General features: G+C 63.0%; 1 protein-coding gene across 1 annotated transcript in view; it reads left to right on the top strand.

The window, feature by feature from the left end:
• The first annotated feature begins 807 nt into the window (after nt 1–807).
• The window catches only part of UNKL (unk like zinc finger), a 33,157-nt gene continuing 24,448 nt past the window's right edge, over nt 808–9,516 (top strand). The window contains exon 1 of the mRNA XM_029947948.1: nt 808–909. The gene's annotated coding sequence lies outside the window, so the exon portion shown is untranslated. The remainder of the gene's footprint in view (nt 910–9,516) is intronic.

The raw sequence follows: 9,516 nt of genomic DNA, 5'->3' as shown, positions 1-9,516 counted from the left end.
GACCAGGGGTGGCACCAGAGCTTGGGGGTCGGGGCGTGCCTGGGGTCGCTGTGTCGCGCCTGAAGTTGGGCGTCGCGTCTGTGGCCGGGATGGGGGGTGCTGCAGACGGGATCTAGGGAATCGCGCCTGGGTTGGGGGAGGGGGGCATCTGGGGTCGGGGGTCGGACCTAAGGTCGGGAATGGGCAGCTATCTGGAGTCGGGCTGCCTCTGTCTGTCCCGGGCCGGGGCGTGCCTGGGGTCGCTGTGTCCCGCTTGAAGTTGGGGGTCGCGTCTGTGGCCGGGATGGGGGATGCTGCGGGCGGGATCTGGGTAATCCGCGCCTGGACTGGGGGGGGGGTGGCCGTGTGGACTTCGAGTGGGGGAGGGGTCGCACCTGGGGTCCAGGATCCTGCCTGGGATCCGAGGAACGCGCCCCGGCTGTGGGTGGAGGGCGACCGTCTGGACTCGGGAGTTGGGGGTCGCACCTGGGATCGGAGATGGTTGGCTGTGCTGGGGGTTGGGGACCGTGTCTGGGAAACGAGCACGCGCTGGGAATGGGGTGGGCGGCCGTTTGGGGCCGTCCGCCTTCAGAGAGGGGGCTGCTCCTGAGGTTGGGGCACCCTGGCTTGCGGGGTCCGGTCCCCGCTCACGAGTCCCCGAGGCCGCCCGCCGGCGGCGGTGGCGGCGGAAGCGACCCGCAACGCTGTTTGTCTTTTTAGGTATCTAAAGGAATTTAGGACAGAGCAGTGCGCCCTGTTTGTGCAGCACAAGTGCGCCCAGCACAGGCCATTTACCTGTTTCCATTGGCATTTCCTAAATCAGCGTCGGCGCAGACCGCTCCGCAGGCGCGACGGCACCTTCAACTACAGCCCGGACGTGTACTGCTCCAAGTACGACGAGGCCAGCGGCGTGTGCCCCGACGGCGACGAGTGAGTGTGGGGCGGGGCCGGCGCCCGCCATCTGTAGAGGGGGCCCTGCCTCTGTGCTCAAGCGTGACCGCGACCGCTGGTGGTGGGCACCTTTCTCTCTACCCCAGGACTCCGTCTCGGGGACACCCTTGCTGGGTGCCAGCCGACTTCACTTCCCACGTTGGACCTCGTTCCCCAGGTTTCCCGCATTAGAGACGCCCCTTAGGAGGCGCATCTGTTAGGTGTGGGGCCGTTTTGCAGTTGCCCGTGTTTTCTGGTCGGAGAGCATGTTACCAGTGTTTGCTCACACCGTGCAGATTGTGCCTGAAGCGTCCGTATCTAACTTTTTAAAAAAATTGATAGGGGAGTTACTTTATTTGCAGATTGTCATTTATGTAGCACTTTTAAAATTGAAAAAAACCCCAAGGTTTTGTTTGGGTTGGCTTTTTTCTTACAAGTTTCCTGATGGTGTTACGAACAGATGTATTTATTTAGCAAAATCCGGAGCACGGGAAGACTGAGCACGTGCAGTCAGAGCGTGTTTGCGTAATGGACAGAAATCCCCGGTGCGATTTTGCGTTTTCCTCCTGGGCTGTTTGGGGGAGGCGGAGGGCTGGTCGGCCCGGAGCCTGGGGAGCATCTCTGTGCTCCAAGGCTTCCTTGCCTTCTGTTTGCCTCCAGGCCTGATCTGGGGGAGGTCCTTTTGGTTCCATGCCCTGATCCCTTGAAGGGAGTTGGGTCTCCAGGAATGCTCCCTTTTGGAAAAAAAGGTTTTTATAATGTTTACTTTTGAGAGAAAGGGAGAGAGAGAGATAGTGAGCAGGGGAGGGTCAGAGAGAGAGGGAGACCCAGAATCTGAAGCAGGCTGCAGGCTCTGAGCTGTCAGCACAGAGCCCCATGCAGGGCTTGAACTCATGAACCACAGGATCCTGATCTGAGCCCAGGCGGGACGCTTGGCTGACTGAGCCGCCCAGGCGCCCCGTGGAATGCCCCCTTCTGACATCACAGTGATGTCTGCTCTTCGCTTTCCACAGATGCTTAGGCTGGGAGTAAACTTTTCACTCGCCGTGCTGTCGTAAACTTTACACACTTACTGAGAGACTCTGAATTGAGCACCAGAGAGGCAAACGAGGTTAAGGCAGCCTGAGGTCTGCCGAGATGGCGGGCCCAGCCCCGCCCTGGTTCAGATGGCGTTCCACTTCTGGGAAGTTGTAAAAGTGCTTTCTTCACTTCTCGAACTGATAGTTTCTGCAAATGGGTCTTCAGAAGAAATAGGTTTCTCTGGCTGAGGCCTGGAACCAGGTCCCCATTTCTCTTGGCCAGGTCAGTCACCTCTCTGGGCCTTGGGTCCTGAGATACCCAAGGTGGGGGCTGGGGGGCAGTGCTGCCTGACCCTGGTGTGAGATCCAGTCACCCGGCGTGTCTGACCCCATCCCAGAGCCCTTTGTGAAGGACTGGCCACACTTGTTGGTGCTTCAGGTGCACGGAGAGAAAGCACGTCCCTGCAGCTATTTGGGGGTCCAGAGTCTGCCCGTGCTGGTATTGATCTGGCCCCATTGCAGGCCCTCAGGTGGCACCCAGTTCTCCTGTGGTGAAGCACCTGCAGGTGGCCGTTTCAGCTGGGCTCAATAGTAACTAAACGGCAGGCAACTGGTTTATTGTTTACGTGTTTGTTTTTGAGAGAGAGAGAGAGTGCGGGCAAGCACGAGTGGGGGAGGGGCAGAGAGCGAGGGAGACACAGAATCCGAAGCAGCTCCAGGTTCTGAGCTGTCAGCACAGAGCCCGACGCGGGGCTCAAACGCACAAACTTGCAAGATCCCAACCTGAACCGAAGTCTTTCGCTTAACCAACAGTGCCCCCCCCCCCCCACAGGCAGTTATTTTTACAGAAACATGACCATGTCATCTAAGTGACACAGAGGCCATCACGGAGAGCCAGGATGAGCGGCAGTTAGGCGCTTGCTCGGCAGGGTGCAGCCTGCGACTCTCCGTGTAGTAAGAAAGTCACATGTGTCTTAGTAAAGATGTCACTTGTATCGCGCTTCAGCCGCAACTTCAGGGAGTGTGGGCAGAGAGCTTATGTCTCCCCTGGAGATGTCGCCTTAGTAATGACGGCTCAGCTCCGTGGGGGAGGGGCCTAGTCTCCCGCAGGAGTGGAATGGCACAGCTTGTCCTGTGTCAGGACATTCTGGTTCACAAAGCACCCGCTCGGCATTTCTAAGTAGTGATCACCTTTCAGAGTGAGGGCAGAACCTTCCTTTTATTTCAGCTCATGGGTTCTCCGAAGTTCTTTTGGCAGGTGAACTACCAACCTGTTAATGTTCCTGGGGGGGGCGGGGCAGAGGGAGGGAGAATCCCAAGCAGGCTCCACGCTGTCCACACAGATGAAGCTGGAAACCACAAACAGTGAGATGGTGACCAGAACTGAAGTCAGGCTTAACTGGCTGAGACTCCCAGGCGCCTTTGAGCCCTTGGCCGGTGACTTAAGCTTCCAGGATCATTCTTGGAGCTGGCTGGTGACACCTTGCGGCAGAGCCGTGGGGCAGAGCTGTGGGGCGGGAAGGAATGGGGGCCCCGGGAGGATTGGCACCCCCGCTGTCTAGGACTTTACTAGGCAGGCGCACACCTCCCCTCACTGTCACCCTTCCGCCGGTGGCCCCCTCCCCCACTGTCACCCCTTCCCCCAGTCCCTCCTCTCACCCCCATGGCACTCCCAGAGTCACCTCTGGGTAGACCTCCCGCTGCCATCTCCCCCCTCCCCATGGGCAGCCCCGCTGTCACCCCTTTTGCTCCGCGGGCGGCCCCCCACCCCCTTCAGCCAGGAACGTCCCGCTGCCCTGAGTCCCCTGTGCTCCCTCACTCGGCCCCTCTGCTCTGTCGGACACGCCCCTTCTCCGAGGCTGGCGCCGATTGGTCGTGCGGGTCCTGTGCTCCCGCCCCGCCCCGGCGGTAACGCCCTCCCCGCTGAGCGCCGGGCCGGCCGAGCGGTGTTCGCCCCTGGCCGTTCTGCAGAGTCGGTGGCGGCGGCGGCGCAGGAAGCCGCTTCCGAGCCCGGGGTCCGGCCCAGCTCCGCCGCGTCGGGGTTCCCAGGTGTGAGGGTGCGTCTCAGGGATTGGGCTTGGCTTCAAGGAGAGCGACTCCTGTCCGGAGCTGTTTGCTGGTCCCGCCACATCCTGAAAGCTGCTCTGAGAGGCGCGGTGTGGACAGGCCCCGCCCCGAGGTGGCGCTGCACCCGCGCCGGACCCTCCACCATCAGGCCGGCCTGGGTGTTCGCACCTGGAATCACCTGCTTTTGCGGAAGAGCATGTGCGGGGCCCCTGGGGACGGTCAGGCGCCTTCACAGCGGCCTCAGGGCCTCCCGGGGACATCTTCGTTGGGGACAAACAGCCCCCAACTCTCTCGTGTACAAAGTAACCCACCTCTTTCCTCTGTTCCCCCTTACCCCCGGTACGCAGGCTGTTCTGGGGAGTCGCCCTCCGGGCCCTAGTCCTGGATTCTCTTGGTTAATAGGAAGGGGGCGGTTCCCCTTACTGTGGCCTCAGGCATTCGGGGCTTCCCTGGCTGGCCTGGCTCTTCTCCCCACAGGCCCTCCTCCTCACTGCCCTTGGGGCATCTGGGGCTGCAGGCCCTGGTCAGGTGGGCCGGTGCTGCGTGACTCCACGGGCCTCCCCTTCGTGAAGCTGAGCGTGCTGTGGGGGCCTGTTGTGCCAGGCGTCCGAGGTGTGGCCGCCTCCCGCTGCGCAGCGCGTTCAGCCCGATCCTTCTGTGGAAGGACGCTCGCGGTGTTGTTGTAAAGACCCAAGTGTCTAGGGCCCGAAGCTCCAGGTGAATTGCGCCTCAGCTTAGCTGTAGACTTGCTCCAAACGGAGCCTACAGGTGCGCTCTGCTTGGGCTTTGAGCCTGGGGTGAAAGCCAAGGGCAGGCCCTGAACGTTAGCTCGTGATGGGAGCCAGGGAGCGCTTCCCGGCCTGGAAGACACCTGCTGTCTGGTTACAGGGTAGCCAGTGGAGTGAGCGAAGGCGCAGGGGGGAGGCGGCGGCCAGGAAGGGGGCTCCCTCCAGAGGCCAGTGGAGAGATGGCCGGCGGGGCTTCTGTCTTCCAGAGAGGGTGGGGGCACGGGGCTGAGCATCCGGGCACGGCCAACATGGGGTTCGCTGGCAGCCCCCACCCCTGGTGTCCAAGAGGAGGAGGCAGATGTGAGCTGAGCCTCAAGTTTGTCCCCAGAAGCCCCTCCTGCTCCACCCCCGTCTCTAGCCCACAGCTCTTTGCTTTGTCCATATTTGCTGTTCCCCACGTTTGGTCACTGGGTGTTGATGCTGACTTGTGGTTTGCAGCTCCGTCACTGCTGCGCCTTGGGCCCCCCACCCCTGTCTGAGCTCCTTGGGCGCCGGCAGGGAGTCCGGTCGTACCTGCGTGTCCCCAACGCCCAGCAGTCCCCCAGCGCGGCCCCCGGGGCAGCACCTGGACTCCGGGGGCCAGACCTCCCGAGGTCGGCAAGGCCTCGGGCTCTGACGCCTGGTCCGGTGTGCCCCTGGCCGGTGCTCCCACGGTGGACCTCAGCTGGGTGGGCCACCTCTGTTGCCCGTCGCAGACCGACCTTGGTGGTTGTACTTTTGTGTCAGGCAAGGGGGAGAACCTCAGGCCCCCCTTCCTGGATGTGGAGGGGCCGCCGTGAGTCCCCGGCCTCCCTGTGTCCTGGCTCGCGGGCTCCAGAGCGCCGTGACTGTGCCAGCGCCCGACACGTCCTGCTCCGTCATGCGGTCGATGGAGACGTGCTGGGTTTTCTTGTATGTCAGAGAAAGCGGGCAAGAGTGCGCACGTGTGTGCACACAAGCAGGGGAGAGGGGCGGAGAGAGAGAGAGACCCCCCCCCCCCCGCAGGCTCCACACTCCATCCCTCGGCCCTGGGATCATGGCCTGAGCAGAAATCACAAATCGGAGGGTCCCCCGAGGGAGACCCCCAGGCCCCCGAGCCCTGTGGTGGTGACACCGCTTGGGTCACCAGTGCCAGGTGGGTTGAGAACCGAGGCCCCGCCCCCGGATCTGAGTCGGCTGACGGGCTCCGGGCAGGCTTTCAGGCGGTGGCCCGGGGTGGATCAGCCGACTCCTGCTGGAAGATTCCACCTGCGGTACTGGGCTGAGCCCTGGGTCTTTCCCACCAAAGGAAGGTTCTGCCTTTGCCCCCGTGTTGTCTCTGAGGCCTTCCGGTACCTCGAGGTCCTGCCCCAAGGGAAATAGTAGTGTCCATGCCCACTAGGGACCGAGTGGGGGCTGCACTGGGACAAGGGGCAGTCAGGTGGCCGGGCACCCGCCGCGGGCGCCTCCCTGGGGCACGGTGTCGATGAGCGGCATTCACGTCCACAGTCGCGGGCTCCCCGTGACAGCCTCCATGCCCGGGCACCCGGAGGCCGAGCCCCAGACCAGGGCGCTGGGGACATGCAGGCAGGCGCTGGAGGAGCAGGACGCAAGGCCCGGCTGCGCGGAGAGGGGCGCGGAGCGGGGTGCCCAGGACTCACTGCGGCCCGCCTCCTTTCTCACGTGTGTGTCTAGCGGCGTGGTCGTGCTTGCTCCCATAAAGTGCCACCAAGTCGTCCTGTCCGTTTGCTGCTTGGCCTGTGTGTCACGGGTGCCTGGGGATTGCCCGCCGCGGCTGGCGTCCGTGGGAGGGCTCCCCAGGGCGCGTTGCCTCGTGGTGCACCGTCGCCCCGTGGCCGGTTTCTGCCGTCGCTGACGGAGTGTGCGTCCTCCCCGCTGGCGCGTCCCTGGGCCCCGGGCGCCGGCCCTGCCCTGTGCTCTCGGCCCGCCTGCTGTGATGCCGTGTGTCCGCTTGTGGAAACCCCGCAGAGGGCCAGCCTGACGCCCGCTCGTCCACACAAACACGTGGGCCCTCCCTCCTCAGTCTCCAGCGGGCTCCGTGTGCCACTACGAGAGAATTTTTTTTAATGAAAAAATTTTTTTAATGTTTTTAATTTATTTTCAAGAGGCAGAGAGAGAGCATGAGCAGGGGAGGGTCAGAGAGAGGGGGAGACACAGAATGTGAGGCAGGCTCCAGGCTCTGAGCTAGCTGTCAGCACAGAGCCCGAGTTAGGGCTCGAACCCATGAACCGTGAGATCATGACCTGCGCTGAAGCCGGATGCTTAACCGACTGAGCCCCCCAGGCGCCCCCATGGTAGAATATTGTAACCTAGCAGTTGCAATTTAAACATTTTTAAGTGTGGGGTTTAGTGGCATTGATGACTTCCGTAGCGTCGTAGGTAACGGTCCCCACTGCCTGTTCCCAAGTCCTTTTCTCCTTCGCAAACAGCAGCTCTGTCCCCGCTCAGCCCTGACGCCCCACCTGCCACCCGGGCCCCTCGCACCCACTCCCCCCTCCCGTCGCTCTCACTCTGGCTTCTGGGACCTCGTAGGTGGAGTCGCACACACGTGGGCTTTGGGTCTGGCTTCTCTCGCTGAGCGAAATTCCTCAAGGTTTACGTGTCCGAGTTGCGTCCCCTTACCGAGGCCGAGGCCCTCCCGTGGTCCCGCCCCCACTCCGCATGGCGTGGCCAGCTCGTTTGCGGCTTTCAGCTCTTGTGGGTCACAGCCCTGTCCTCAAGACCGCTCTGGGGTCCCGCAGCGGGGTGTCCGGACCCTGAGCCGGCTTCTCCTTTGGCTTCTGCCTCGTCGGTTCCCAGGGACCCGGCCTCGTGGGCACGACGCCCTCTCTCGGGCCCTGCACGCGCCAGGCGCTGTGCTGTCCGACGGCCACAGTTGTGCGTCTTTATCGTAGGAGAGGAGGCTTGAGGGCGTGTGGCCCCCAGTCCTTTACTTCAGGGTCTGGTCCCTGCTGTGGGGGGCCGCCCCCGGCGCTCCCAGTAGCCAGGTCCACAGCTCGCTGGGCCGCGAGCCAGCCGCACGCCGTGCTCCTCGCCGGCCCTCACCCCTCCGGCGGCTCACCGGCCGCTGCCGCCTCAGGCTCTTTTTTTTTAAGATTATTTAAAAACTAGTGTTTTTTTTTTTAATGTTTATTTTTGAGAGAGCGAGCTAGGAGAGGCAGAGAGGGGGCAGGGACAGACGCTCTGAAACGGACTCCCCACTGACGGCAGGGAGCCCGATGTGGGGCTTGGACTCATGCACGGTGAGATTGCAACCTGAGCTGAAATTAAGAGTCGGACGCTTAACCGAGCCACCCAGGCGCCCCTGGCTCGGGCTCTGTGGAGTGTTCCTCCCTCTTCTTTTTTATGTCTTTATTTTATTTTGAGAGAGAGACAGTGCAAGCAGGGGAGGGGCAGAGAAAGAAGGAGACACAGAATCCGAAGCAGGCTCCAGGCTCTGAGCTGTGAGCACAGAGCCCGATGCGGGGCTCGAACCCACGGACTGTGAGATCATGACCTGAGCTGAAGCCCGATGCTTAACTGACTGAGCCACCCAGGCGCCCCTCTGTGGCCCTTGTCTCGGGGGGCTGACCTCCCTGTGAGCTCAGTGCCCAGCCTCACGCCCCCGCCTGGGAGCTGAGAGGGACTCTCCCTGGACGTGTGTGGCTCAGCATGTACAAGTGGCACTGCCCACCCCCTACATGCGCTGCACATGGCATCACTCCCCCTGCATTCACTGCAGGTGGCACCCCCCACCCCCTACATGCACTGCACATGGCACTGGCTCCCCCACATCTGCCCGTGGCACCCCCCATTCCCTACGTCCACTTCACATGGCACTGGCTCCCCCGCCCCCCGCCCCCCGCATCCACTGCTCTGCTGGCTGGCTCCCGCCAGCCTCCTTCCCAGCCTTGCCCAGGCCCCTCAGTTTCTCCTCAGGCTCCTTCCCTCGAGGGGTCCCCCGAAGCACTGGCATGGGCTGGGAGGGACCTCCAAGCCCTCCTCGGATACTGCTCGTCAGGAAAACTGTGGCGCAGCTGCATTCCGGGGGCGAACTTCATTTTTCCGTATTCAGAGAGTTATGCAGGATGATTTCCAGGGAAGTCGGATGTTGTGTTTTTCTACCAGATGTAGCTGAGGCTTTGGGGCGTCAGAGGGCCGGGGGGCGGGTCCCAGGACAGGTATTTGCATGAAGATGCCGCTGAGAGCAGGTGTTTGGCCGGGTGCTGACGAGGTCTGCGCTGAGGGCGTCCCCAAGCCCCGAGGCCTCAGGTGGCCCGTGTCCGCCCCTCTGCTTCCCAGGTGTCCCTACCTGCACCGGACGACTGGGGACACGGAGCGCAAGTACCACCTGCGCTACTACAAGACGGGCACGTGCATCCACGAGACGGACGCCCGGGGCCACTGCGTCAAGAACGGGCTGCACTGCGCCTTCGCGCACGGCCCGCTGGACCTGCGGCCGCCCGTGTGTGACATCAGGTGCGCGGGGCGTCACCTGTCCGGGCCGCTGGCCTGAGCGGCTCTCTCTTGGGTCTCCTTCCTTCCCCGTGCCCCGCGGGAGCTCCCGGGGCTGAGCTCGCGCTCTGCAGTCCCCTCCAGGGAAGCAGGCGCGCCCCTGCTCAACACGTCTCGGCTCTGGAGGTGTCGGATTCGTCCCAGGACAGGGCTGGGCCCGAGCCTGAGGGCCGCCCGTGCGCCCATCCGGGACCGTCCAGGTGGCTCCGCAGCGCGCCCGACGCAGAGGCTCGCCCACCCCGCGGGAGGGCTGGACGGCC

This window comes from Suricata suricatta, chromosome 8, assembly GCF_006229205.1.
Source record: "Suricata suricatta isolate VVHF042 chromosome 8, meerkat_22Aug2017_6uvM2_HiC, whole genome shotgun sequence".
NCBI classification, from domain to species: Eukaryota; Metazoa; Chordata; class Mammalia; order Carnivora; family Herpestidae; genus Suricata; species Suricata suricatta.
Note: the sequence above shows the minus strand (reverse complement) of the source record. Positions and strands in the feature narration are given on the sequence as shown.